The sequence below is a fragment of the Megalops cyprinoides genome, chromosome 20 (genome assembly GCF_013368585.1).
Source record: "Megalops cyprinoides isolate fMegCyp1 chromosome 20, fMegCyp1.pri, whole genome shotgun sequence".
NCBI classification, from domain to species: Eukaryota; Metazoa; Chordata; class Actinopteri; order Elopiformes; family Megalopidae; genus Megalops; species Megalops cyprinoides.
Window position 1 is genome coordinate 6,438,529 of NC_050602.1, and position 26,769 is coordinate 6,465,297.

At 49.5% G+C, this 26,769-nt stretch overlaps 1 long non-coding RNA gene across 1 annotated transcript in view; it reads left to right on the forward strand.

The window, feature by feature from the left end:
• LOC118796146 overlaps nucleotides 1–26,608 on the forward strand; it is a 45,498-nt gene extending 18,890 nt beyond the window's left edge. Inside the window, exon 3 of the long non-coding RNA XR_005005838.1 lies at nucleotides 26,227–26,608. This is a non-coding gene — a long non-coding RNA (uncharacterized LOC118796146). The remainder of the gene's footprint in view (nucleotides 1–26,226) is intronic.
• Nucleotides 26,609–26,769: the final 161 nt, after the last annotated feature.

Below are 26,769 nucleotides of genomic sequence, written 5' to 3' on the forward strand. Positions count from 1 at the left end.
GTTTCTGTAGCACATAAAAGACCAGTTTGAATCCAGCCTGACACACTTAACTTTAGGGCTGATGCAAGTGCTTCTATGTTCATGATTCACACAACACCAAAGTTGCTGAAATTAACAGAAAATATGTAAAACTTGAACAAAAAAATGGAGTAGTCTGATACTGTCTGTCAAAGATGAGGACATAGCAAAAGAATTTTAACTTAAACTCCTGTCAAGAAGAAAGAGGTATGAAAGCTTTGTTAATTGTGTTTTGCTAGCGTTTGAGATATCTCTAGAGGGTGCTTATGATAAATTGTGTAATGGAACATTTTAATCAGGCTTGTAGAGCTTCATTATTTTAGTTATCTATTAAATTTTGATTGATGGAGTTCTGTTCAGAGATCTGGCACTCATCTTGAGCAAGTGAAAACATTACCAAAGGGAGAGCACATGCAATACGTACCATAATTAATCATTTGCATTTGATCACCACACTTTCAAGCTTAGGTCTCTTGTACGTGTCTTAGCCAAGTGCCAGACTCCATGGTATAGCAAAGTTCACTGGTAGGAGCAGGCAGACTATTAGCAGGTGTGGGTAGGGGTGTGCAAATTAAAATGAGAAAACAGGAACCACTGCTTTGTTGCCTCTGGCAGTGTGTCAGCTAGAGAGCCATAAGAAACACAGGACCCTCACTAACTGCGCACGAAATTTACACTCATTTCAGGCTCAGGATATTGACTTTATAATTTGTGGTGCTGTTGAAAAAATTATGGCACCCTTGTGAGTGAGAATAAACGATTGCCTGGTGCTGAAATGGGGCAGATTGAACTGGACTGATGCACATAAAAACATGTGCTTGCTTCAGTCCATTATTACCCATTTCCTTCATAAATAGTGAAGTAACACTGATAATTAGCGTCTCTCTAGCACTGAATTTGACCAATAGTGCGCTGCTCCCTTTGCCTGGAACGGGAATGAGAAATGTCCTTCACCAGTCGGTGGATCCTTCAGATGGAGGGATCCAGCTGGCTGTGATGTGCCTCTGTGTTGCTGGGAAATGTTTAGGGGGGGGGGGGGGGGGGGTTTTACACAAATGCACTACTCAGCGAAGGATCACAGAGGCATGAAAGGACAGCCCGTTTGCGTTTTCAGTTCCACCCGAAATGGAGAAGAGCTACGATCGGAGTGAACCCAGTGCCTTCGTAGCGTGGCAGAGAGTATCGGCTTCTGAGACACGTTAGCCACTCTGTGAAAATGAAGCCTGGGAGTTAGCGTAGCTGAGGGACCGTGTCAGAGAGCTGGTACGAACTAATCACGGGGCCACCCTCCAGGAGGACGGTTGCAAAGATGCTGCAGTTTTGCTCCTCACGCCCTGTTGGTCCCACAGACCCTGAGGGAATTCTGGGACAGATAGGATTCAATGAGAGATCCAGATTTTTGTTTCTGTCTAGGAGCTGGCAGTTATATACATCATTTGCGAGAAAAGTCATACACAAGTATATACACACACAAACACATACACACACATATACAGTATATATAGGTATATCTGATTGCTCCCCATAGTAGCTCAAGCAGCTCTTGGCTAGAAATAAATTGTTGGCATATTGTTTACATAGTGTTTTGTCATTTGGGCTAGCTTTTGTGGCTCAATGCGCACATTGTGAAATGAGTACACAGACAGGGAACAAAGGCTATATACGTGGTGTATTTCCTCCTAGTGATCAGATGCACAGTCATTCACCACCAGCATTTGCAAAGAGGTTAGAACCCTGTCGTTTTGAGGAACCCCAATTATGTAATGAGGACAGTAGCCGTCAGTAGCAGGCAGCTCCTGTTGCAGTGCAGGAAGGATGGCAGCCGGTCTTCTGAATGCGATTGATTGCGCTTCTGGTCATTCTCATCTAAGATGGTGTCTCTCTCTCTCTCCATGAATTATTTTGGTGAGATTTATCTATGTGCTGCCAGACGTTAATGGCCTGATGTGACAAGTATAATGAGAGGAATTAGCTTTTGTACAGTAAATCTGTTTTTTTTTTTTGGTTTCGTGTTTAATATATGCCACATTTTTGCTCCAGCAACCATAAATATGGAAACGTAACCTTTAATAGAATGATGTACCCAATGTGTCATAAATCTTCTGATGCTGAATTTGATTATTTGAAGCACATGTTTGAATGTAGTTTGCATACACGCACAAACTCATGCACACACACACACACTCACAAACACTCACACACACATACACTCACACACTCACACACACATACACTCACACACTCACACACACACACATACAAGACGCTCTTTCTCTCTCTCATAATCTTCATATTCAGACCTTTATTGTTTAATAAAAACTTATTTGATTTAGCTAAGTAAGTTAAGCTTATCGGTTTTATGTTTTGATTTAAATTGCTTTTATTAGGACTCATTCAATAAGCTCACAAAGCACTTTGTAGACCTTTGCTAGTTTGTAGCCATGCACCTATTGTCGCTTTAACCTCGGGCAAATGACTTCTCGGTACAGGCACATGTAGTCTTCTCCATGACTCCGACAGCTCACATTACTGCACCTCTCTGGCTCATAAGTGAAGCCAAACACTGTATTCATCCAAGGCTGCACCAGGGCTAATTAAGTATATATTTGATGGATGGCAAAGGCTTTCTGGCATAAGCTCTGGCAAAACAAAGCAGGGGGTGTTTTCAATTATAAGAGTCTAGACTTCAATCCAGGGTCTTAAGGAAGGCAAAGCCACTGCTGACAGAGTAGGGAACGCTCTGCACTTCGGCGTGCAGACAACACGGGAAAATGGTTCAGGAATGAACGGTCCAACAGGCTGTGCTGCGACATTTAAAGAGCTGCAGCGTGTCTTTATTTCACACCGCATAACATGCAGGATACAGCTTCTATAGGAGTCGATGGTTTGCAATCGACCGTACAGTAAATAATTCATCGCCACTGCGATTCTCTTCCCACGGCAAGCTCTAGAAAATGCAAGAGCCTGGAAATGCGATGGATCTAATTAACCAACTGATGCTGGTTCATTAACTAAAAATGAAAAAAATCCTGAGAATAATCCACAGTTTTACTCTTTCACATCGTTATTCATGAACTGAGCTGAGGAGCCGCTGCATAAAACTCATTGACATTATTCATTTTTCTGCCCAAGTGTTTTAGTGAATGCAAATCTCAGTGCAGTGAGTCATCATTATTTACACAGAGAGAAGTAGAGTTTTATACAGTGCTCTCGGGGGGCCAGGGGGGAGTTTGATTATTTGAATTTTTAATCTTGGTCCATAGAATATTTCAACATTGACTCTTTCCTCATGCACATCAAAAGCAATAAGTGGGTTTGTAGCAAAACCTCTGGGCCCTGTCTTATTGGATACCCAGGAGTTAATGGTTCCTTATTGGGTGCCCAGGAGTTGGTGGTTCCTTATTGGGTGCCCAGGAGTTGGTGGTTGCTTATTGGGTGCCCATGGATTAGTGGAGCCTGGGCTCGGCGATAGAATCTAGCACCATGAGCTAGCTTGCACACTGGAGAGCATTGAAGACTCAGGACCATTGGTTCACATGGACCCTTTTGGGCATAATCACCCCAGCAGCACCATGTGAAAAGGCCTGCGAGACTAATAACTGAATGCATTCGAGATAAAGTTGCTGAAGGATGAAAGGATGATGATGTCTTGCACACATTCAGTTATCACTTCACTGTAATGGTTTTACAGAAACCCGCCAAGTTTTGGGACGAGCCAAGACGCTTTTTCGTGAGTGCCTATGGTTTGCGCTTCGACTTGTCCAACTGTTAATCTGAGTTTCGTGTTCCCGGCCGGGGTGAGCTGGCTCCCAGTGACGTGACTCTGTAAGGATGCTGTGAGGATGGAAAAAGCTGCCTCTGCCGCAATCAGGGCGGTCGCGCTAATGCATAACAGTGTATAGCAGCCAGGGCACGCATTCTGGATCTCTCTGCTTCGTTTCACCTCTTTAAATGACCTCACTGTTCCTACGAAAGGTGCCATTCCGGTCGCTTTGGCCTCCAACGTGAACCTAACAAAAGTGAGAGGTCTTATGAGGAACATGTGCTTCGCTCTATTCTGTAAGGAAAGTTGTACTCTCTGCCCATGTCCCTCCCTAACTGGTGCACTTCGTGTGATGCGCCTCTCTGGGGTTTGCCCCTGCGGATTAAGGGCTTAGTTGGGAGGGGTACGGTGCTCATTTTTGGGTGGGGGGGGCTGATGATGGCTCAGGGTGAGAAAGGGGGGGGGGGGGGCGAGGCGCTGGTTAGCCGTTCCATGACGTGGGGCAGCACGGAGCCGCCCTGTCTCCCTCCGACAGCTGAGGGGAGCGCGTAAAACGCGCCACGGTGCCTCCCGAAATCGCCACCGGCCAGCAGGCCGGGAGGGGAGATCACATGTATAAACACAAACTAAGAATAGATTATAAACACGGTGGCTTTCGTGAAATGGGATGGGGCCTGGCAAAAATAGCCCCCCGGGCGGCAGAGAGGCCGAAGTGCCAAGCCGCTCTCTAGTCTGGCAGGAGACTCTGTTGGGGCTTATTGCCCCACTGTTACCCCTGGTGACTCACGCGTCACAGGAAAATGGTTTTAGAGGCATCCCGGCTGCATGTTTGGCTGCAGTTTACTGCCTTTTGCAAGGAGGTAGGCCCCAGCGGCTCCTTAGCACCAGAGCTTTAAGTGCCACTTGAACACAGCGACCCTTGGCTTCCTTTGCAGGGACAGTTTTCTGCAAGCTTTGTTGGCATATGTGATGGTAGGACCTAAAGTGTTTTGGACGCGTTTTGTCTCACTCCCAAGATGCAGTTAGGCAGGCCACTATGGAAGAAGGACCATGGGATAGAACTGTAAAACGCCCAACCACCCCCTCCCGCTGCCCCGCCTAAGTTTTGACGTCTGTTTCGAATAAGCTCTGTGAGCGTCAAGGCTCATTATAAAAACTCACTGACACACGATACTCATCATTAAGCCCCTCAGCCTGGGTACCCAGCTGCATACATGTGCTCCTGTTTAAACCGGCCTTGTTACAGGTCTCGTTAGAGCCTTTAATGCGCCGAGCTTGGAGGAAGCCTGCTGGAAGGCCACGGAGCTGTGTCAGCCGTGAGGGGGAAGATTCCACCAAGAGCCCCAGACCCCCATGCCCACAGCGAGGACCGGGGGGGGGGGGGATTAGCTTTAGAAATGCCTTTTTCTTCTCTCTGTGATCTTGTGGTCGACGTTAAGCCCTGACTGTGAATCCAATCATCTGAAGAGCGTACTGGATGAAAGGAAGGAGGGGAGCTGTTGTTACACAACCAGCGCAAAATTCCGTCATAACCAATGCGCACCCCCCCCCCACCAAGTTTCCACACAACGTATACAGATCCCATTTACGCAGATGCATTCTGCAAAGATAAACAGATTGCTCGCGCAAGTTCTGCAGCCTTCCTTGTTCTTGGTTGTCGGGGTTAGGTTCATGCTGACCTAGCTGGAACAGCCCCGAGTGGATGGGGGGGGGGGGGGGGGGGGTGGAGCTTGTGAACGCATTTCTCACACTGACGTTAGCGTAGCGTGATTCAGAAAGGCAGGAGAGTGCCTCTTTTTTTTTTCTTTTTTTTTTTTTTTAAAGGACATGCTGTTCCTTCGAGGGGATCATCCAGTGCGTTCCCATAAAGCACTCTGCTGCTCGGCTGCCTGACAGAGAGGCGCAGCCGGCTCCGATGTGGAGCGATTGAAGTCGTATGTCAGGTGAGCGGGAGGTGTTCTCTTTCCGGTCGCCCGGGGTCGGCCTTCACGTGTCTTTGAGAGAGAGAGAGAGAGAGAGAGAGCCGCGTCTTTCATAGAAGGCGGAGGGGGGTGAGGGGTGGGGGCGCGGGTCTCCGAAACGCTCAGTCCTTCAGGGAGACCTAAAAGTCCCGTCCCATCAGTAGGCGCACACAAAATTATCAAAGCCATGTGTCTGTTGGAATCGGCCAATTGGACAGTTATACACACATGCATTCTTTCCTGTGGATTGAGCACTGAAGCTTGGGGCCTGTATGGAATTATATATATATCCCTTCTATTTGTTCCATTCATCTGTGTGCCACATTAAGGAGTTTATTTTCCCGCATATTAATGCCGATGTGTGCAGAAACATGCCTCTGGTCTTGTGCTTGCCCATTATTGAGTCGGTGGCCGCCTGCATTCTTGTATTTGTGTGGTCATACGGATGTTTGAAACCACATATATGGTACATATTGTTCGGCTATTGAAACTTTTTCCTATTTCTGCCTGCTCATGTTGGCATTAGTCGATAATTATGTCTGCAGCTCAAAGTAATCCTCTACCACTATTATCCCCTCTCATTAAATGCTCTGCCGCTCAGCCAAAGCCCATAGGCCCTTAAAAGGAAACTGCTTAACTTGATACATTTGTGACTGACTCGCTCCTCAATCCGAGGGCTCGAAGCTTGACTCTGGAACGGGGCGGGGGGGGCGAGTAGCCCTGTGCCACTAAAGCCGCCATCAGGCCGTGAAGTCCCACGCTCCTCTGGGGCTCGTAACTCTGTCCTTAATAGCGCGGGGGCGATCCAGCCGCCCTTCCCTGCCTGGCTCCTGGGGCGACACCCAGTCCCTCTGTTTGCTCTGGGAGCCGGCAGGGCAGGCGAGGGAAAGGGGGCAAGGGCACCCCCAACGGGCACGTCTCTCGCCTCAAGGTTTTGGTTTACTATAGGCGCTCTGACCGTCTGACACCTGGGGAGGACCATAAAAATGCCCCGCCCGTCTCTCATGGGCGATACGAGGTCACATGATCGCAGGCACACGCTTGCGGGCCCTCTTCCCTAGATATTCGATATACATTAATGTTTTTCGATACACGGGCTGGGGGCCGGCATGATTTATAGCCTGTCTTGGTTTATGTAACCCCTTCGATGCCCGGAGAACCAGAACAAGCCGCATTGGGATATTCTATGGGAAAATAAAAGGGACATGATGTATACCCACACACTGTTATAATGCTCCAGAGTGTGGTTTATTTGATTACGAGCACCGTTCAGTACGCCACAGCCTTCCTTTGATGCCACAGCGGTACTAAGCCTGTATAACCTAGCAAAATCAAATGAAAATTATGCTGGTGTGATTTTGCAAAAGACTGTTTTGTAAGTGATGATCAAAGCCACGGCTGTGTCAATTGCAAAGTCACTGTTGGCCACGATTGGAAAGTTGTTGTTGGCCACTTTGGAAAAGATGGCACGCCCCCACAATAGCGCCCTTCCCATCGTTAGAGACAGGGACCGGGAGTTTCTGTTGATTTATGTCACCGATGAGTTCTGATGACAGGCCTCCATTCACTAATGTCATCCTCAACTCGCGTCTCTGCAAAAAGAATCTGACCTAACTCCCATTCGCCCTAGATTTATTTTTCTCTCTATGACTTCAATAAAAGAAATGTATAAAAAGTGAAGGTTTGGATCACTCTGCCCCGCTCCAGACGTACGCTGTTCCCGAGGCTCATAAACATGTCGTTGCCTGGGGAACGTCCCCGCTTACGTCAGCGGTAAAATAAAGCGTTATTTGTGAATTGGATTGACGGCCTGAAGTCGTTCGGCATGCCGCCGTAAAACCATCAGCGCTAAACCCTTCACTTGTCATTAACTAAAAACTCTAGATGCCTTTGCATTCATACTGTCGTGTGTTCACAAACAAATGCATTATGGATATATCAATTTCCTCCTGGGAATAAGCACTGGCAACTTTCAAGAGATTCTTAAACAACCGGAAAAGCATGGTCCATAGAAAACAAGCGAGCAGCAAAACTCCACAAATTTATGCCCTCGTACCTCCTCATCCATATTTATAGTGTCTGGACAGGGTTTCCTGTTTGGAGTGATAATATTTTGAGTTGCAGTCAGCTGCAGGCCATCAGACAACCTGAGGTAATGGGATCTTTCTCTGGATGCTCCTGCGCAATAGGGACCAATTGAAGGCTAATGTGACCCCCAAGGATACACGCAGCTGCTAAGAGAGGTTCCGGAACGTGCACATAAAACCTTCAAGAAAATCCCAAGAAACCGGAGACTCCATTCACAGGTCGTTTGGCGCGATCCAATCGCTGACCCGTTTCTGCAGTTCATGGGCAGAATTTCCCAGCCCTGCCCAATCAGAGTTGCTTTTAAGTATCACAAAAAAAACTGCTGAGGTCTCTCTGCCAGTAGGAACCAGGCAGGGCCATGGAGATTATCCAGGCAGATTCACATGCAAAGCGCACTGAAATGTCACTGAGGTAAACCGAGAAGCGCCCAGGGAGACAGGACAACCCAAAAGAAGCACGTTTTCAGGCAATGTGGGGTTTGTTTATGAAAAACTAATCTCATGAGGAGTGTGGAGTTTCTTGCGCTTTTTTACTTACTAGTCAAAAATCAAATAAAACCTACCTTAAGCTGTGTTGTGTTCATGCCAAAATGTTTTTTTAATGAAACATCCTTTGGAAGCCATTTAAGGCTCATTAAGCCAAGCCTTCTCAGTACAGTTCAATATTTCAGTACAATTCAAGTGTTAAAAGTTAATGAAATTCCCACTCTTTTTCTATTACATTTTCATGTTCATTTTGGGGACAACCAATGTGAAGATTAAAGTCCCTGCTGGTGAGTTGATTGCCTTTATCCTGCATTCCTGTCCAATATCAGAGGCATTAGAATGGCATAAAAAACGAGTGAAAGACTGAGAGAGGCTGAGAAAAAGTGAAAAGCGGTCGTGTGCATTTCCTCCTAGGAAGAAGACAAGATGAGCACAGCCTGTTTATCTGAGCCTAGATGCTATCGGGCCGGGAGGTCACAAATATTTTATCTGGCTCACATCCGGTGACAGACTGTAGCAATGTGGGGTTTTACGGATCTAGAGCAGCTTGTAAAGGAAATCAATTATGGATGTGGAAAGTGAAAATTTTATGACGGCGCCGAAAGGAAACTGCCGAATTGACCGGGGATGGGACTGCGGAGGGGAGCAGTTACGTCTGCGGTTCATTTCCCGGTGGAACCACCAAAAAGCGGAAGCGCCGGGTCCAACCCCAATCCCCCGTTTGCCTGTGAATCCTGGATCTGACAGAAATCGATCTCTGATGGACCCTCACAGTCACTCCTACAGAGGTCGTAAATAACCTGGAGCTTTTAAAGGCTGGCTTTAAAGACCTGGCCTTTTGTCAGCATGCATGGGCATACCTTCCTGTAAATATGCTATTCCCCAAGGGATTATGGGTAGTCAGATGTAACGGCAGTCACAGAGGCACTGACATTGATCAAGGCCATGTCTTCTCTCCACTCAGGCCACAGTACAGTTTTTACATGAAACAGAGGCGGTGTCTACATGTGCCTTTAAATGGCTTAAAAAAGTAGTAATTGTAAAAGCAAAGATGTGAATGGTAGCACTCCAGTGAGAGTGTTGGAGGTTTCTGAGCGCTGAGACTTATGGTGCTTTTTCACATGAAAATAAAGAGGGGCACATGTGGGACAGTATGTGGCGATTCTGTCTGTGTAAGATGGCAGCTCTTGCGTTCTCGTTTTTTTTTTTTTTTTTTTTTTTAACTGCAAGGAGTCTAAATCCGAGTGGCCAGGCCCCGCAGTGGGGCGTCTGTTGTCCCAGAGAGGGGATGAGAGACAGCGGCGTGATGGGAGATGCCGGGTTCTCATGTGACCCTGGGGATCCGGCATCAGGGGGCCCTCGGTGATGGACGGGGACAGCAGCGCGCCCTCGCGCACCCTCACTGGCCCCAAAAACTGCCATTTTTGGAAGGGCCCCCTGCCGCTGAGCGCCTGCTGAGGGAAGCGTCTCCGCGCTTCTTGATACGGGATGCCTGACGGCTTTGTAAAAACCACGCCCCCCCCCACCCCCCCCCCCCCCCCACTTCCCCGACCTGCGCATATCGGCCGCTCTTCTGCATAAGCAGCACCCGTCAGGGAATAATCGCGGTTTGTCTTCCTTCTAGGCCAATCCACAGTGCTGACATTGCCTCCGTCATGATACTGCTTTCCCTTCTCGGAAAAGAGTCACTGCCAAACCACCCTGGAGGGTCTCATCCCTTTATTTTCACTCAGGCAGTGGTGTGGAATAGTGTTCGAGGAGCCTGACTGGCAACCGCGGTTGAATCCCAGGTGGGACTCAGCTGTCGTGACGCTGAATGAAGGCACTCATCCTGAAGTGCTTCTGTAAATGTTCGGCCGTATAAATGGACAGTGTGTAAATCGTAAGCCACACAATTAGTTCTAGAGAAGGGCTTGTCATAAACAAACCGGACACACAAGAATAGTGGGGTAATGTTATCTCGCTCTTTAACGACTTTGTTATTGTTTGAAAAAAAAAAAGCCAGAGACTGCTAGAAGCCAGCTGTCGCAGTTAGCCACGGGAAGTGACCTCGGCCATAATCCCGGGTTAACAAGTGGCTACAGGTGACCATCTGGAGGGGACGCCATTTGTTAGTGGTAAAACACAGGCTAGAGGAGCCACAGTTGCCTGGCAGGAGGCCAAGGTTGAGCTTGGGTCATAACCTTCTCCAGCCAAGGGCCTGAAATCAGCTGATTTTGAAGATCTGGCTCTACCATTAAAAAAAATGTGTTTATAACATTCTGGTATTTGGATGGGTTTTCTGCCAGTAAACATTGTGGGGCTAGTTTATTTAGGCCACTTTTTGCTCAATCACTCAAAGCTTGCTTAAGCTGTAGGCACTCGTGTTAGTTTTGCGCTGGTCCCGCCGTGACCATGACGTTCTTTCGTCTTTTTTCCCTTTTTTTTCCGTAAACAAAGCAAAACCCTCCCGAGTGAATCAGTGGGGCGTCATCTAACCCGCCCGTTATCTGAGGAATGTCCCAAACGAGCAGCCAGGCTAATTAGCGGAGAGGGACGCCATCGATCACCGTGGCGCGGACGTGGCCCGCGGCCGAGGGAGGCGGCGGGGAAGTAGTTAAGCTGCCCACTTCGGCCGAGGCTTCACGGCGGGCTGCGAACGCAGAGTGATCCAGACAAATTCAGGTCAGCTGTCGGACAAGATTAACCAGGAAAAAAGGGAGAGCCGTCCTCGGCCGAAATTTCAGGAGTTACTCCAAGCCGCCAAAGTAACCGCCTCTTACCCCCTTTGGTTTGTGCGAGGAAACACACGCTGAGGTGCAGTTTGTGTAAATCCGCTGCTATTGTAATTATCGTTATTATTATTATTGTTGGGTTCCGCTTCAACCTGTGTGGCTTGCAGTTTGTTGTGGCCTGTAATCGCACAGCCTCTCGTATAGAGGTAACGGGCACGAGGAAGCTGACTTAACAATCAGAGAGGCAGCTCTTTACCGCCCCAGCACAGGTGTCTCCTGAGCTGGGTCTTCCTCTGGCGTGCTGAGAGCTGCCTGTTAACAGCTAACCTGAAACGTTCGATCGAAACGGGCCCCGACGGCTCGGGCTCTGGAGACGAAATCCGGGGAAATGGTTTTGTTGGACGTAACCCGACCTCGTACGGGCCATTTGCTATGTGTGTGCTCCGTGCGTCCGACCAAACGCCCGCGTCACTCTCACCCAGGGAGTTCCTTTACAGATACTTTCCAACCTTGCCTGGAAAGCGGCGCGTTTATTTTAACTCCCCAATTAGAAACACATGTGGAATGATGATGTTACAGCGAACAGCTGAGCGCGGATTCAGAGAAAGCCGTCCGCAGGTGTGATTTAAGGCACGGCTGGACCTAGCGCGGGACGCAGCGCAGACGTTAAAGGATGGAAAGGTCGGTTACAAAGGGCCAGTATGTGTCTCTGTGTGTGTTCTGTCCCTTCGAAGGTGAATCCTTTTCCCTTGCTGCTCGCTCCATGTGTTTGCCTCATGTTTTTGGCTAGTTTTTGTCTGCAGCAAAGCCTCCTTGTCAGTGTGGAGGGGCTCGGAGTTTATTTCAGTCTTGCCACCCTAGGCCCGGAGCCACCAACTCCCCAGCACTGCTTGTGCGCCTCCATGTTGTTTGGGAGTGGTTGAAATCGGCCGAACACTGCGCAGGGTAATGACTTCAATAACCCCACTGCCAGCGGCATGGATTTCAGTCCGCATGGAAGGGACGGAAATGAAATTGGTCTGTGAGCCCTAACCCGACGTGGCGAAGGCATTCTCAGATCTCCTGGGCCTCTGGGACAAAGCACGTCCCACACCTCCACCCTATACTCCCCCCCCACCACCACCACCACCACTGCCCAAACACCCCCACCCTTGCCCCCAGGAGCTGTTTATCCTACAAAAGCCACATCGAAACGTGAATTCAAACTCAAATTATGAAATTACAGAGAAGCCTCCCCACGAAAAGAAAACACTGAGTCATTAAAACGTACCAGTGATGTCCCGACCCTACTGTAGGCTGCTCTTGTTCGATCCACAGGACATAATTACTGCTCTATTTTTGTCCTCCTTTGTCATTTTTGCTTTTGTTTACATCTCAGTGATGGAAGCAAGAACAGGCCAATTTGTGTAAGATTCAAAAGGCACAAGGGTTGCTCTATGAGAGCAGAAATCTCAGGGGCAGCATTTGCTTGGACGTTCCAAGCATTTATAAATCTGTCTAGGCAATGGCAACAACTTGGTTTGTGCATTTGGTCCAATTAAACACTTTCCCTGGGGTTCTTTTTCAAATGCTTATTGTCCCCCCCCCCTTGCCAAAGAAATATTAAACATTTCAGAGATGCTGAACATTCATTTTAAGGTAACTGTCCTCTTCGGGGAAACGGATCATTTTTTCTGAGATGTAGCCTGGGGTGCCCTTTAAGCTAGCTAAACGGCCATCCAAGTTACTGACCAAGGAATACTTTTCAGACACGGCCAAAGAGGGTAATCATTTATGCTTGGCCATTTTTGCATCCCTGGGGTGTGGGAAGGAAGGCCGTTTCTGTCGACCTTATAAGGTCAACCAGTTGAAACGATTGAGGAAGCGTTTGGATAAGAAAGAACGTGACTCATTCTTTCTCCTTTGAATGTGGCGTTACCGAAAAAGAAAAATCTGGCCCACTGTTTTCCATATCGCTGCTGGAGGATGACGGGTGAAACAGGGGATCTGCGCCCCCCCCCCCCCCCCCCCCCCCCCCACCCCCGACAACCGTGCGTCGTTTGCAGCTAATGGGGCATAGTACAGTTCACACACTGTGGCTGCAGGAAGAAAGTCCCTTTTGTCCCCACTCGTCACATTCGTACATTCAACAGAATGTTTTCTGTTTTTTTTCTTTTCCTTTTCTTTCTTTTTGGTGGTAAGAATTTGGCTGGAAGATGCAATTTAGTGGAAAAAGAACTCTTTCAGCAGATCTTTTGTCGCTCCTCCTCGATTAACAGTAGATTTTATCTGTCTGAAGCCGTGCAGATTGAGTTCCACTGCGGAATTTTTTTTTTTTTGTCATATAAAGACGTTTTCAGCATAAGCTCTGTGTCCCCAGCAAAATACTGTCATTTTGGAGGGATTAGGGTTGATCCTTGTCTTTCAGGGGGTGTTGGTGTGAAGGGGGCTGGTGGAACGGGGCAATCCACTACCATTAGGAGCCCACACAAAAACAGAGCTCAACCTGTAAGCGGAGGCAGTCTGAAGAAAACCACCCAGTTTAATTGAGATTCGTATCAGGAGTGGAGTTGCCACTGCTGCTCTGTAGCTGGTGAAGCACAGCATCTGTGCTCTCTTTAAAGCCCGTTTCCCATAACCGTAGTGTTTAGCATCGGCACCAGCTTGGCCTCGTGTTAAAGGATAGCGTTTCTCGGATCTCCTCCAGAACGCTCCCTCTGTACGGCTGGATTCAGACATCCCGAAAAGTCTGTTTGGTGTATGACTTTCAGACGGAGCCGTTTTGTCCTGACCCTTTTCGAAGGCGGTTTTTGCCGCTCCGGGTCCATTAAAAAAATCAATGAGCTGTCGATGGAACTGAGCAGCGGTAGCGCTGCAGTCGGAGCTGTGTGCTGCGGCGTCGCCCCCGTGGCTTTTAACCAGCCACAGCCCATCCCTCCCTCTCCCCCGGAAAAAAGAGCCTTTTAAAAAGTCTATTTCTGGGCCTGTCAGGGAGCACCAACAAAGCGCGAGTCTGCCTTTATGGGGAGTGATGTGGTGGTGGTCCGCTAGGCAGCGCAGATGCCAGGGCCTCACCCTGCCGGATGGGACAGTGTTCAATACGCAGAGTCAGGGCGGGGCTCCGGAGTCCCACAGTCTGATCCAAGTAGGCCGGTTCTTTTTACACCAATGACAGCGTGAGAAAGGAGAAGAGCGGGTGGGGCCCGGGTTTGAGCCTAGGCCAGAGAACGGAGCGGTAGGCCTGAGAGTGCCGCTTCAAGGTCATGCACCGTGGAGAGGGAAGGTAAGGTGGCAGACATGAGAGGCCACATCAAAGCCGGGCCCCGTTTGCTGCCTGCAGTCGGACGGAGCTGAAACGAGGCCTAACTGCAGTGATGATCCAGGCCCCTTGAAGGTCCTGAAGGTTTCCACCCATGCGATCCCGCATGCTGATGCACACCTGCGACTCCGAGCCATGCGATCAAACGTGAAGCTCTCGCACACGTACATGCTGGCACAGGCATGCACGAACACACATGCATACAAGCGTGTGCGGACGCATGCATGCTCAAGTGCAAACGCGCACATGCACGACGCGTCCACGTGTCTTTGCCTGCAAAGTTCTGCAGATTGTCATTGCTGCCATCCTGTATGAAGCACTACTAAAAGAGTACAGAATGACAGAAGTGCAAAGCAGAACCCAGAACAACATGCCAGCGCAGTGAAGCAAGTGTAGGCACAGCAACCACAGCTCATTCACAAATATAAGCCACTATCTATCGGGCTGAAATGAGACACACCAGGCAAGTCAGATAATGCTGTTATCACATTAGCGGGGCAGGGTGCATCATGGGTTATGCCCGCACGTGATCTCCGACACTCCCAGGGGCTGTCTCTAGGGACAGGGGCAGTCCCATCCGAACAGGAGTCTGTTGGACACAGTCCCCGGATGGCGACCAAAGATCCTCAGCAGCAAATCCCACCCCCACAGTGGGCCTCACTGACTGCCAGAGGCAGCTCCACACTAAACCCAGCGCGCCAGCCCCAGCGCCTGCTCCAACACCACCCCAAACCCCCCCCCCCACCCCCTGAGCCCGACCCTAACTGCCTGTTTCCACACTGGATTAACATTTTTGGGTAAAATCTCTGCATTGTGCCCTACATATGGAGTCCCTGCATTGGACAGCTGGAATCACACAAGGAGAAGGCCAAGCTGGGGATCGCCGGCCCTTTTTATTTGTGTAGCCGCGGTTAGCCTTCCGTCCCCGCAGACCCGCTTAATGGAATGTCCCCGAAACTGGAGAAGGCCCCTCTTTGCCGAAGGAAATGCCTTTGGGGGAGCGCCGTGTTTGCGAGAATGCGCCGCAGGGTATAATCACCTGGTGACTGCTGCGCCGAGGCCTGCTCGGAAAATGAGGCCCTGGAAAAGATGAAATTTTCACGTAGCCGCCTGTGCGCTTTTTTTTATGATTTGGCCGCCGCTGCCCACTGGCTGGAGATCCTGTTATTTTCTGTGGTCTGTAAAAGATGAGGTGTCTCTTGCGTAAACACACGCCGCCTATTCACACAGACCTCACGCTGCTCAACTGTTCTCTCAACGTGGGCATATGCTGTCAACATTAATGATTTAATTGCCCTTCTTAACTGACATAATGAATTTCTTTGGTTGGGGGGAGGGGGGGGGGGGGTTGGGCTGGCGGGGGTGGGGGAGGTGTTTATTTTGTGGAAAATGAGCTCTGAGCATCACAAAAAAGACTCGCAACTCCACATCAATAAAGCAGCTCAGAGAGCGCTGTCTGGGAGAGGTCTTTTAAGCTAGTTTGATTTAGAATCTGCGCAGAGGCATTGGAAAACATGACCAACCCCCTTTTTCTGCTTCTGCTGGGTTTTGTTGTTTGTTTTGACAGTGGTAACGAGTGTGGTGGACCCGGTTTTGTCGTATTTATTCCACGGGAAGGGGGCGCACAGAGAGAAATATTTATGAGGCTGCAGAAGCAGGGCTTTTTTTTCTCCAAACGGACCACATGAAGAAGGAGGCAGCCGGCGCGGAGACCCAGAGGCCCAGCGTCAGATAAGGAGGCCCTCGCTCCTCCGGCTCGGCAGCCACTGTATCAAACGTGCTGGGATCCCCTCAGGCACACCACGGTCTCCCAGCTGGGCGCCCGGGAAGAGCCGTCCGTAGCTTTAAAACCGCCAAAACACAAAAGCCGGAGTATTCTGCTAGCCTGATGAAAATCAACATGGTGCACAGAAAAAAATGGGCACTTTGCCTCTAGATTTTGTTTTTCCTGCCGCGAGCAGGCTGCGTGAGCCTTTTTGGACGCGTGTTTTGTGATACGCAGAAGCCCGTGTTACGAAATGCCGTCTCCATGTCGACTGCGTCAGCCGGCTCGGTATTTTTGTTGCCGTATGACACGGGGATAGGATACTCTCCGACCGTCGGCCCCCTCTCGCTTTCCTCTTACGTAATCTTAAAACTGCGGCGAAAAGATGAAGCAGGGTCCGAGTGCAGGCAGATTAGCGGGGTCCGGGGCGGGCCCCTCCGCGGCGGCGCGTGTACGCGCGGCTCCACCCGCAGCGCTGAGGAATCGCAGGCACGCGGGGGAACGCGGCGGCTGCACTGCGAGCTGCCAACTTCCTCGCCCCTCTGCGGAGGGCTCACTGGAGGTCGTTGACCCCCGGGCTTGGCTTTCGCGGGGCCTGGCTCCGCTAACAAGGAGAGAAGCATTTATTGCTAAGCCTCTTCCCACCGGCGGTGCCGGAACGCTGGAGTTCAACGGACAGGTTCTACTGGGAAAACTTTCATGCAAAAGTTGTTTTGCAAGAGGGGTAAAAATATGTGTGTGTGTGCGTGCTTATGTATGTGTGTATGCTTGTGTACATGTATGTGTGTGAGTGTGCGCGTGTGTGTGAGCATGTGTGTGTATGCATGTACATTTGTGCATGTATGTATGCTTGTGTGTGTTATGTGAGTGTGTGCATGTTTGTGCATGTGTGTATGCGTGTGCGTGTTATCAGAATGATCAGAACCGAGGCTCGGCGCGTAGCGGTGACTCAGCTCTGGTGAATGGGGGGAATGTGAGCGATTGGATGCAGTGGCTGGCCAGGCCTCGTTTTCGCAGCATTACTGAGCAGCCCTTGAGCAACCGTGAAGGGCGGAGAACAGCTGGGCGAGGGGAGTGGGCCTTCTGCTCGACCCCCAGCCCGTGTGAATCAGCCTGGCCACGAGGGGCCCCTCTCCCTGGGGGAAGGGAGTGGTTGGTTTAGGGGTGGGGGTTGTGCTTCAGGGGCTGCTACAGAGCTCTCTCATATGGGCAGGCTGTAGGAGGAGGGGGAGGAAGAGGGGGAGGAGGAAGAGGACCAATAATGGCAGGCTCTGCCAGGTGAGTCAGCAGCGAGCCGCGTTCCGAGGCTGCATTCTGATGCGTCGGCCCATCCGGTGCGCTGTGTCATCAGACCGCCGCTCCGCTGTGGCTGTCCGTCACCGGGCCCCGACGCCGTCACGGAGGTGGTAAGGGGCTGCTAGCCGGGCGCCCTGCTCGGGTTACTGCCAGCTGGGCGCCAGATTCGCTGGGGTTTCTCGAGCCCGGTGAGGCTCTCGGCGAGGGGGCGATTATATTTAAGCGCCGCAGCATCCCCGTGGATCCTCGTCTCTGAACCCCAAAGCGGGCACACGGTGCCATTTCATGGGGATCAAGTGGAAGTATCCATGTACGTACTTTATGTGCACACATCAGTGTATTTAAAGTTCAGCGCTGTCGTGTTTTAACATAGTAAATGAAGGACGTAGGGCTCCACTATAGAAGTCCAGTTATAATGTACTCCAGCACTCCTGAGGAACAAGTTCTTTTGGGAGATGGAGCACTGTGCAGAGCAGAGCCCTGTGTCCCTGTGTCTCAGGCGAAACTCACTCAAAAGAATGGGAATGAGGTTTGGCTCCCCAGCAGCTCACTCTGCACTGATTGACAGATATGGTCAGGAACGTGGAGGCTTCGTGTGGGGACTCTCTGTATAGGAGTAATGATGCAGTGGATGTGTCAGCTGAATCTGCAGGAGGGAAATTAAAATGAACCAGGCCGCGGCGTGTGGCATCCAGCATCGTGGGATATTGTGATGGACATTGCTCCCTCGGGCAGCATCAGGTACAATGTCACCCTTGTTGACGGGCTGATATCTGGCGTCCTGCCCCCTGCTGTCGCCTCAACCGCCCAGCTTTCCTGAGAATCCAGGCCCTCAGTTGCCAGTAATTGGTTAACCCTTCTAAATCCCCACTATGCGACAGGGTGGCAGCGTACCATAGTGGTTAAGGAGCAGGACTCGTAACTGGAAGGTCGCTGGCTCCCGGCTGGGGCGCTGCTCCTGTACCTTTGGGCAAGGCACTTAACCCACAGTTGTCTCAGCAAATATCCAGCTGTATAAATGGATAACATTGTAAAGAACTGTAACCTATGTAAGTCGCTCTGGGTAAGATCGTCTGCTAAATAATGTAACGTAATGTAAATCCTGCAGGAGGCTCCTAGGGGAAAAACACGAGGGGAGCGATGCCTCACATCTGTTTTCTGGAGGAGGCCCAGATTTTTTTTTCTCTTTCAGGTCGCAGGCTTGGAAAGCCACCAGACTTTGAGGTCCTCTGTGAAAGGGACCCAGCGTGCCTGCGCGAGCCTGTCTCTGTGAATGGGACCCGCGTGCTGGGATCCGCCAGCGCTTTGATGTGCGGATGACTGCGGCGGCCAGCGCGAGGCGGGCGGCGTGGATCCGCCATTGATAAGATATAGATAAGGAGTGATTACAGTAAGCGCATTCATGTCTCCCTGCCCGCCATGTGTACGCGGCCACTGGGGGGAGAGGGGGTGTGTGGGGGGGGGGTTTTTCAACGCTCCATTTGTTGTGGCTGGGGCCTCTGCTGCACAGACACTGCCTATAGGCAACATTAGCCATGCAGTTTGCTCTGCGAGGGACAGACGTCTTGATTAAAATGTGAAGAGCACTTGTTCCTGGCTCCCCCCCCCACTCCCTCTTTTGAAGTTTGATTTTTTTTTTTCCGTCGGCAGAAGACGGAACTAATTAAATATCGGCTCGGCATCGCCGCGCGCGTCGTGACTGAAAGCCTGCTTGCGTCTGATGCAACGGCGGATAGAGAGAGACGCCTCCCAAGTGTGAGCTTTGGGGTGCGAAGCTATCAAAAGAAAAATGCATGAAAACCACAGAAGAACCAGAGAAAGTAAACTATTGAAAATAAGATTAGAGAACTGGGTCACAAAAAGCATTCTTATATTCTGTTTTGACTCCAGAAGAGCCCGGTGGGGCGAGGGCTGGTGGCGTTGGACGCATTCTTTTGTGCGTTCCAGTACTTAGTGTCTGGTGCGGTGATTAAGTAATTTGCTGTCGATACGGCTAAAGGAGTTTTACCAGACGTGTTTGCGCTTGGATCCCTTCCCCCTTTAATCTTGGAGTGCTTGTTTTGGAAGGCGGAGCGTGCTATTTAGCGGTGAAATGGAGCGTTGAGAGGGGTTGCTTACATCTGCGTGTGAGAAGTTTGTGCGAGGGTGAAGAGCAGAGAGGTAACAGACACTCAGGGTCGGCTCTGGACCAGATGCAGGGCTTCCCTGCAGGAGAAACAAATCGCAGTTGCTCAGTGTGTGGGTCAGAGAAGCCAGATTTGTGGGAGGGGGTTCCTGAAGAAAAAAAAAAGCCATCTCTAGTGATTATAAACTCAGTTCAAACTCAAACGCCTTCCCCCTGCTTATACAGAAACGTCTCTGTTGCAGTACCTGATTCTTAGCGGGCAATTCATCCATTTCATTCAGTCGTCATGCTCAGTCAAACTCAACCTGTAGCCTCTTTGCGGTTCAGTGGGAGGGTGACCACATGGCCGCGTGGATCGGCTCGTTTCACAGCCCTGGGACACAGAGAGCTCCACCCGTCCGGCGTAGCTGTAGCGCTTTCTCATGTAATTATCTTCGCCTCTGACAAACCTGACCCCCACCTCTCCGCGGGGTCACCGGCAGCCTCTCTCCCTCCCCCGAAGGGTTAAAGGGCCTGGAGTACCTTGAGCGCCTGTAATCCTTCTTTTATTAACTTAGTGTTGTTGTGCGAGCCAAGTCCCCTCATGTGGGAAGGTCTTTAAAAGTCATTACTCAAGCAGAGACAAACAAAGGCAGTGGCAGGACCTTGCTGGCAGGCCGCGCACAATAACAAGATGGGGCCCGCCCCGGCCCGCTTAATTGTTCGCCCTGTTTTTGTAGTTTCTCCGCTCTCCGCGGCTTCCGGTTCTCCTGGTCTGAGCTTGACCTGCTCAACACTGTCCCCGGTCCCCCCCACCACCCCCTCACTTTAGATTATTTGGAAGAGACTGTGAACTGGGTATGACAGCAGTGTGGAGGTCTGGGGAAGTCTTGTTTCCATGGTGTCCTGAGGTGTTGGTTCCTGTCCCTCGGGAGTGGGGGGCCAGAGGGATTGTTTTACCTGTTTTGGCCCCGTTGGAATGGGGTTGTGGGGGGGCGTAGATTCAGAACGGGAACCCAACACTGCTCTGAAAGTGTGCGCTGCTGACGAGATGAAAACTGTGTGATTGTGTGATTGATTTAAAGGCTGTAATTAAAGCTGGAGCAAATTGTGAGTATTAGGGGAAATGACTACGGGAGAGCAAACTCAATGTGCCTGAGTGGTGTGTGTGTGTGTGTGTGTGTGTGTGTGTGTGTGTGTGTGTGTGTGTGTGTGTGTGTGTGTGTGTAGACAAAAATGTCACTGCAGATAAGGAAGGTCTGGAGGCTGTGCTTGCCTCACTCAGCCCAGATTTTGTGAGTGTGTGTGTGGTTGCCAGGCTCATAAAACCTATGGGAAAACACACACATGCACTAATGATGTAAACAGACACAAAAAACAAGGCTGTGCTAGACCTCTCCAGGAATGTCTCTGTTTTGATGCAGACCTTTAGATTTAGATGCAGCAAATGCTCTCTCGAGTCGTGTCAGTCCCTGTGGGCTCCCAGTGCAGAGCAAGGTAACTTAAGGTAACGTAGGACTGACAAGCGTGCATTCAATGGATCTGCCATGATGCGGCAGCTTATCTCCAGTTTACCTCGGCATTATAATTAAACTTGCATCAATCTGAGGCTTTAGGTGAATTTGAGGAGTTCTGCAAGTCAATAAGAATCTCAGCCCTGGGGAAAAGTGTTACGTTGGACAAGCCAACCGCATGCAGGCTGACACACACACACACACACACACGATCAGTTGTCCTTACAAGGCTTTGCAATCTGGTGGTGCCACCCTAGGTGTTTGGTTCAGCTCTGCAGGGTAGGTGCCGCGTAAATCAGCCGACGGGGGCTTGGCAGCTTTGGGCAGCCCTCCCGCAGCGTAGAGCCGCCCTGATCCGCAGCTGCCCCTGGGTGCAGCACGACCAGGAGAGAGTGAGGGCGGTGAGAGAGAGTGGCTATCGAGCACAGATCGGCCCGTTAAAAGGCCATTAAAAAGCCATCCGTCTGCTATGCCCCACTCTTCTGCTTCGGGGTCAGAGTCGGCGTTGATGACCCCTTTACAGCCAAGCTGGTGTGTGTGTGTGTGTTTGTGTGTGTGTGTGTGTGTGTGTGTGTGTGTGTGTGTATGTGTAAGTGTATATTATAAGTGCCTGTGTATTTGTCTGTGTTTGGGTATCATTCAGAAGTGCTTGTCAAAGGAGCTTGAAAGGTTTCTCCTGGGTTGTGTGTTTTTTCAGGCGCCGTACCTCTGTAGAAACGCAAACTCTCCTCACTTCCAGAGTAAGCAGCACTTCACTCCTAATCCTCAGGTCCCCTCACAAGAGCCAGAGCAAAAGTAAACAGGGTTACACGGTTTACAGACAGCCACCCTGTGACATTATTTATTCAGAGCTCAGCTGTAATGGATTTATCTTCTGCAGAGAAGAGGTTTGTTATGACCTTGTTTTAGTACATGATAAATAATTCTTCAGAGAGCATTCAGGTTCAGTATTAGGACATATGCATCCTTTTACATCCCTTTAAAGTGTCTTGTGGTCACACAGAGGATAATGATTGCACAATGCTGGACTGTGGTTCACTTTGTATTCATGTCATAAACAACTTTTGTAAAGGGACGCCACCAAATAATCAAGGATCTTGAGCTTGGTGGACAACCGCCAGCTGGTCTTAGTCCATGGTTATTCTGGGTCGGGGATTTTGTTTCTGGAAAAATTTTGAATAGAATCGAAGATTTTTGGAAGTAGTTTAGATTAAGTACCTTTCTCAGGGGCAAAACAGCAGTGTCCTTGGGATTTGAACCTGCTCCTTAAAGGCCTAGTTCCCAAACTACCATGTCACACTGCCAGCCCGATTCCCCCATGAGTTTAAACATCAATGAAGATGGAATGTGTTACAGCATAGCAAGCTTCTGTTCTGCTTTTCCGCTTTAATTTCTCTTCCCTCCATTTAAAACTTTTGACCGTCCTCTGACCATTCCTGGAGAAAGGAGACACTCAGGAAATGTAATTTCCTGCTGAAAAAATATTCCTTGAATAGGCAAAAACTCTGCGGGCAACTTGAGCGAAGCCAACCCTTGAATCCCTGTGAGGATGGGGAGAGGTTTTCCATGCGCATTTAGCATTAGTGCCCCTGGCTGGCCTTCATGACCCCACGAGCACCGAAAGCGCTCCCTCCAATCAGGGGCTTTTGCGAGGGCCCTGCGGTGCACCAACATTTCCTGCCGTTCCTCCGGAACCCCCCCGGCTCTGCTGAGCACTTTTATACAGAGCGCGGTTCCCTCGTAAACCTTTTTGCCGGACGGGTTTCTGGGTGCCACATCAGAGGATGCCACTTCCACAGAGGCCGGGTTGTGGTTGTCACGCTCTCTGAGGAGAACAAGCACTTTGGCCTGCTTCTTTTTTGCCCTTGACTGAGAGACCTTTTTTTCACTTTTTAATCCCGTTCTCCCATATCTTAATACCCCTTCATTGCAAATCCTTCCAGAGACCGCCGGCCCCTGGGAGCTGAAACTAATTCGGTTATCAATGATTCTTACTGAGAAGTGAAACTCCATTCACCGAGCGTTGGCTTAGTTTTGTTCAGGTGGCGACAGTAGCCTTTTTAAAGGAGCAGTTGAGAAGCCGCTCTGGCTCCATCACACCATTTGTAACCCTGCAAGGCCTGTTGTTAGCGGCTGCAGTGAAGGTTATATGGGGTGTGCTTCTGAGGGGGGTGGAGGGGGTGGCTGGAGAGGCCAGCTGGAACACGCCAGCTCCCACGGAGCCACAGAGTGTGAAAACAGTGCCATGAATGCGTTCAGCCACGGAACAGAGGAAAGAGGGAGAGAGGGAGAGGGAGAGAGCTGTCCATTAAGGAAGACACTGTGGCCAGTGTTCTCGGCGCTTGATTCTTCGCGCACACTGACGGGGGGAAGATAAATCCACAGCAGTGGAGAGGAGCTGGAACGGATGGGAGCACTGTGCCTTCACAGTGACACGTCTGTAAGCTCAATTACAATCGGGTGGGGGGCGGGGGAGGGGGGCGCCGGGCAGAGAGAGGCACATTGAATGAGACAGATAGAGAGAGTTTATTCACATGCTAGATGTCTTAGCAGCCTTTCGCACACAAGGCAGCTGAATGAGAACAGATTTTTGCCACTCCTGGGAAAAGCAAAGCAGTGGGAAGGGTTTCACTCTCATACTCAGCAGGATACAGCAATAGCTAACTTTCTGGAAAAGGCTATTTTTCAGATCTACACAAAAATAAGACGGCTAATCTGAGGCTAAATCAAAGGTGAACACTATTCCTTAATCACTTCAAAAATTCTTGTCTACCCTCTTGATTTTTGTCCCATAAGATTGTGTGCCCTCTTATAAATACACAGATACACAATACTGGGCTCCCAGGAGCTCGTTGGCAAGGTGCAGCCGGGCTTCAATCCCATCTCAGTCATCCACTGAAAATGACCACTCTCAGGCACCCTATTAGTAGTCATGCACCTTCAAGCTGTTTAGTGAAAGATTGTGCTTATCCTTTATTCAGCACCACTTCGCTGTGGTGCACTTTGGGACTTGTAGTGTGAAGAAACATATGGCTGCCTGCAAGTGTACTATAGAATTGCATGAGTGCAGAGGTTGTTGCAATGGAATGAACATATTGTGCAGTTGGTGATTCCAAAGAAATGGTAGCATAAAGGCATAAAACCATAAAAAGAATGAAAAGAAGGTAATGTGATACTTATCACTATCACTCAGTTTAATGGAAGTATCATTTAGCACAACCAGCTAAAATGATTACTCTGGCCTGAAAATGGTACGCACAGCCGCAAGTTCGCACTGTTATACCTTTGCTCCGAAACCTAAGCGACAAACGTCCGCAGAGACCACGGTGATCATTCGCCTCCTGACAGCGGTTAACCCCTCGCCCCGCCTCCCGAGGGTCAGAGGCCATGGGGAAGGCCTTATCTGTTGACTTCTGGTGACCTTTTACACGCCCGAACCCTCTTTATCAGCGGTCTGAGTGTGCAGAGTCCTCTGTTTGTACAGCTCTGAACATCACTTGGTTTGTGCAAGGGTAGCCCTTGTCTGTATCTCCAGCTGTATCTGTTCTTTAGTTTATGGAGTGGGTGGAGACAAGCATGAGGAAATCCACTCGGCCTCGACAGTGCGCCGCATGTAAGTCTGCGACCGCGATTTCGTATTAAGCCATTTTTGCTCAACAGCTTGTCTGGAAGCTCCTGCTGGTAAATCACATTGTCTGTCGCGGTTGTAACGCGGCTCCCACTATTTATAGTTGCTTTTATGTCTAGATTTCTTTTTTTCCTATGCAAAATTTAATGTAAAGTTCACCCAAAGTTCAGATGGAATATTCTGTCGGGATTGGGCTTGGAAAGCGGGGGGCGTTGCTCTCTCTGCTCGTATAAAAGTTTACTATAGTTCCCCGCAGGACTGACGTGGCACAAACGTGGGCGTAAAAGTGTCAGAGGCAATTAGACGGGGAGAGGCGAGCTGTTTGGCGCGGCACGCTCGTGTACCAGCCCCGGCTCGACGCGCCGATCCTGTTACACACCTATTACAACACGGCCGTGTCGCTGATCTCAGACCAGTCTCAGATCACATTTATTTTGGAACCGAGTCTCTGTGTATTCCATCTACAAAAAATAGATTTTACAGTATAGCGTAAAAATGGCAAAGTGTAAAAATAAGCAACTGGTATAAATTTGAAATGGTAGGTGAGACTATACATTACAACATCAGGAAAAACCTTGCTGATATTTAACGCCACATATGTCATTTCATGCCAAATCCAATCAAAGGGTGCTTTATTACCTTTTGAACCACAATTTATGTGTGTGTGTGTGTGTGTGTGTGTGTGTGTGCTCTTTAATACCCCCCCCCCCCCGTGCTTTACATTACAGCAATGAACACAGAGCCTCTTTGAGGATAGTCGAGGGAGTGAGTTTAATATCACCAAGGCCTAAAGATAACAGTATCAGCCGCTTTAGTGTCTCTGCTCCACTGTGAGCTAGACCACAGGCTGAGGTTAGCTATCTCCTCGCTTGCTCGAGGATACCATTTCCTCTTTAATGTTGGTCTGATTATTGTACGCTTTTTAAAAATTACTCCCCAGTGTAGCTCGCTGAGCAAAATCCATTTACGTGGCTCCACAATTAGCCGCCCAGTTCATGAAATATCATCCATCGTTTCGTACGTTTCGTATTATCCCTGTTTTGCCTTTGTGAACTTTTCAACTTGTTTAAATGCTTTGCTGCATTTTCTGAATAGGTGCGCCGATGACAAATTCAAAAGTAGTTTAAATAGCACAGGTGTCTTTTTTCCCCAAAGGAACACTCTCACAGTGAAAAGCCTTTATTCTCTGTCCCTTCATTTAAGCCTGTGCAACTTTAAAAAAGATTAACAGAACATTATTTATTATTCCGGTGTGACTTGTCCTGGTACTGCAATTGGCCTGAACTGAAAAGCTAATCTTCTTGGCCCTCTTGCCTCTTCCTTGAAGAGTGCTTTTTCTGTCTTTTGATCTGGTAAACAGTGCTACATGTGTGTGACTAGGGGCTGTTTGGGCTTATGGAGACAGGAAGTTTAATGTGGTTTATAGCTTACACAATAAAGGGTTCTGGGACTTTTATATCTTCTGTCATCTGGCTCTCAATGGACAACACAAACTACTGTACAGTCAAACAAAATCTGTTGCCCGACAATTGTTCTAATCGACTTGTTTTTTTCTCCTCTTTCCTCTTTCCTTTTTTTCTGTGGACACACAGGTGGTGTCTCCTTTTCTTCAGACATACTGCAACAAGCCTGAAAGAGACAGAGAGCGAGGGAGGGGGACAGAGCGAGAGAGAGAGCGGGCTCAAGACCACAACATCTGCAAAACGCATCAAGCCAGCTGTCGCAGGGCAGGCCCGTCTGTCCTGACCGAGAGTTGCAGAGCGCATCTAGATGCCTGCGGGCCTCTGGCAGAGACAGGGGGATGTGCTGGGGAAGTAGGCCTGTCATTAGGCCGCTGGGGCCGGCACTGAGGAACACCACCGCTACAGCCAGCAGTGCAGACGCTCTCCCAGCTATGGAGCTCCGGTTAATGACTGGCGTGTGAAGCGCAGGGGCCAGGCTTTAGCGCAAGGACAGGCAAAAAACAGCCGTAATCCCAACATCCATCTTTTACTGTGGGGCCCAGGAGCTCAACCTATTATTTTTTGTTTTCGTTGCCGTTTTTTTTTTTTTGTGTTGGGTTTTTTTTCCCAAGTACTGACTGAAATGTTTAAGCTGAAGTGATGAAAATATGTATTTATTTGAGTTTAGCTTGA